This window comes from Panthera pardus, unplaced genomic scaffold, assembly GCF_024362965.1.
Source record: "Panthera pardus isolate Hobbes unplaced genomic scaffold, ASM2436296v1 HiC_scaffold_141, whole genome shotgun sequence".
Taxonomy (NCBI): Eukaryota; Metazoa; Chordata; class Mammalia; order Carnivora; family Felidae; genus Panthera; species Panthera pardus.
In genome coordinates, this window is record NW_026526701.1 from 5,001 (window position 1) to 7,500 (window position 2,500).

At 77.1% G+C, this 2,500-nt stretch overlaps 1 non-coding gene across 1 annotated transcript; it reads left to right on the forward strand.

Moving 5' to 3' along the window:
• The first annotated feature begins 621 nt into the window (after nucleotides 1-621).
• LOC128776923 (5.8S ribosomal RNA) lies at nucleotides 622-774 on the forward strand. Its single transcript, XR_008422047.1, has one exon. It is a non-coding gene; the product is annotated as a 5.8S ribosomal RNA (ribosomal RNA).
• The last annotated feature ends 1,726 nt before the right edge of the window (nucleotides 775-2,500 follow it).

A 2,500-nucleotide genomic window follows, 5' to 3' on the forward strand; every position in this document is an offset into this window, starting at 1 on the left:
CGCGGCCCCGGGGGGGCCGGCGTCGAGGTGGTTGGCGGTGTCGCGGGCTCCCTCGTCCCCCACCCACCTCGCCCGCCTCCATCCTGTCCAGGTACCTAGCGCGTCCCGGCGCGGAGGTTTAAAGACCCTTTGGGGGTCGCCCGTCCGCCTCGGGTCGGGGCGGTCGGGCCCGTGGGGAGCCGTGGAGGCTGGTCTTCCCGTGTCTCCTCCAGACTCCGCTGCCCGCCCCCCGCCGCCCCAGGCCGGGGCGCCGCCGCGCTTGCGCCCGCGCCACGGCCCTCCCCGGTTGCCGGGAGGGGGCTTGCCCGGCGGCTGCCGGGTGGTGCGTGAGCGTGTGCGTGTGCGTGCGCCCCGTGTCCCTTGGGTGTGTGTTGGGGGGAGGGGACAGGCGGGAACCCCCTGGGCGCCTGTGGGGTTGTTCCGAGCTCGCCCCGCGCGTCGTCCGCGTGGCGGGGCGGGCTGCTGGACTTGCCCTGTTCCAACCCTTCCGACCTCTCGGAGTCTGGTCTTTGTTGTCTCTCGCTGGCCGGCCGGAGGCACCCTTCGGGGATGTGCTGTGCCAGGTTGGGGGGGTCGCCCCTTTTCGGGGTTGGCCCTCCCGGCGATCACAAAAACTCGTACGACTCTTAGCGGTGGATCACTCGGCTCGTGCGTCGATGAAGAACGCAGCTAGCTGCGAGAATTAATGTGAATTGCAGGACACATTGATCATCGACACTTCGAACGCACTTGCGGCCCCGGGTTCCTCCCGGGGCTACGCCTGTCTGAGCGTCGCTTGCCGATCAATCGCCTCCCCCGGGTGGGTCTCTCTCCCGGGGGTAAGGCGCGGCTGGGGGTTCCCTCGCAGGGCCTGTCCCGCCGGCGCCCGCCCCTGCCCGAGTGCGCCCCGCCACGCCCGCCTGCGCGGCGGTTCGGTGTGCGGGGTCGTCTGCGGGCCGGGGAGAGGGTCGTCCTGGCCGCCGGGCCCTCCGTCCCCCTAAGTGCAGACGACGGTGGCCGCCGCTGCCGGCCCTCCCTCCTTCCTCCTCCTCCTCCTCCTCCTCCTCCCCGCCCCCTCCCCGGCCCCGTGTGTCCGGTCCCCGCCGCCTCCCTCAGCACCCCCCTCGCCCCCGCCTCGCCCCGCCGGGTCCGCTCGGCGGTGGCCTGTGTGTGGGACGTGGGAGGGCGTGGGACGGGGGCTGGGGGCCGGCGCCCGTGGGGCGGTGGCGTGGGGTGGTTGGGGGGGGGGGAGAGGTGGGGCTGGGGGGGAGAGGCCGAGGCGGCCGGTCGCCGCCCGCGAGAAAAGGGAAGGGCGAGGAGAGCTCGCGCCTGAGGGCCGCGGCCGCCGCCGCGGTCCCTCTGGAGGAGATCCCTCGTGCCGCACGCGGTCTTTGGGATCGCCGCCCGGGTCTCGGGAGGGTTTTGCGGTGCCCCGTGCCGCGCGGTCCCGCGGGCCGTCGTGGGGGGTGGAGGCGCGGATCCGGAGCGCCGTCGTTCTCGCCGCCTTGCCCCGGGCGGCGACCGCGGCGGTCCGGCCGTGGCCCCCTCCTCTCCCGGTCCGCGGCCGTGCGGTCGGGGGCCTGAGCCGCGGCCCCGCCCCCGCTCCCCGCCGGCGATCCCGGCCCCCTTTGCCCTGTCGGGGCGGCTCGCGCCGAGGCCGAGTCGCGCGCGGGGCTGCGCCCCGGGGATGCGTGCCCCGGCGGCGGCCCGCGGGACGCCGCGGCGTCGCCCGCCGCTGCGCGCTTCCCCCCGGGTTGCGGCCGCGCCGCACTGCGTGCCCCGAGCCCGCGTTGTCGCGGTGTTGGGGGGGTGTTGGTTCTCCGCGGGGGTCTCTGTGGCTGGAGGCGTGCCGCGCCGTCCGCCGGGCCCGGTCCGGGGCCGCGGTGGGAGCGCGGGGCACGTGGGACGTGTGTGGGGGGAGGCCGGGTGCGTCGCGTGGGGGGAAAAGGGCCGGCGGTCGGGGGCGACCGCCGCGCTCGGACCCCCCCCACGCCCGCGCCCGCTTCCCCCCCTCGCTCCCCCGCCCCGCGCCGCTCGCCGCGGTTCCCCCTCCGGGGTCGTCGCGAGGCGGCGCGTCCCGCGCCTCGGGCCCTGCCCGACCCCCCGTTCCTCGCCCCCCCCCTCCGCCTTCCAACCCCGGCAGGGCTCCCGCCTGTGCCGCCGGCCCGTGCTCCCGCCTGCCCGCCCGCCGTTCCGCCGTGTCCGTCCCGCGTGCGCGCACCCTGCCTTCCCCGTCCCCCCTCCCCTCCCGGCTCTCTCCCCTCCCGCGCTCTCGCTCTCTCTCTCTCTCCCTCCCTCCCTCGCGGAGGGTTTGGAGGGGAAAGGGGGTTGTTGGTGCGTTGGGGGGGGGGGGTCGTCGGTAGGGGGGGCTGGCGGCTCGGGCGTCGTTGGGGTGTTTTGCGTCGTTGGGTGTCGGCCGGAGAACCGGGCGGGTGCGGACCGCGGCCTCTTCCCGGGGGCCGGCGTTCCGGTCCTCTCGTCGCCCCTCCGCCCTGGCCTCGCGGGGCTCCTCCTGGCGCGC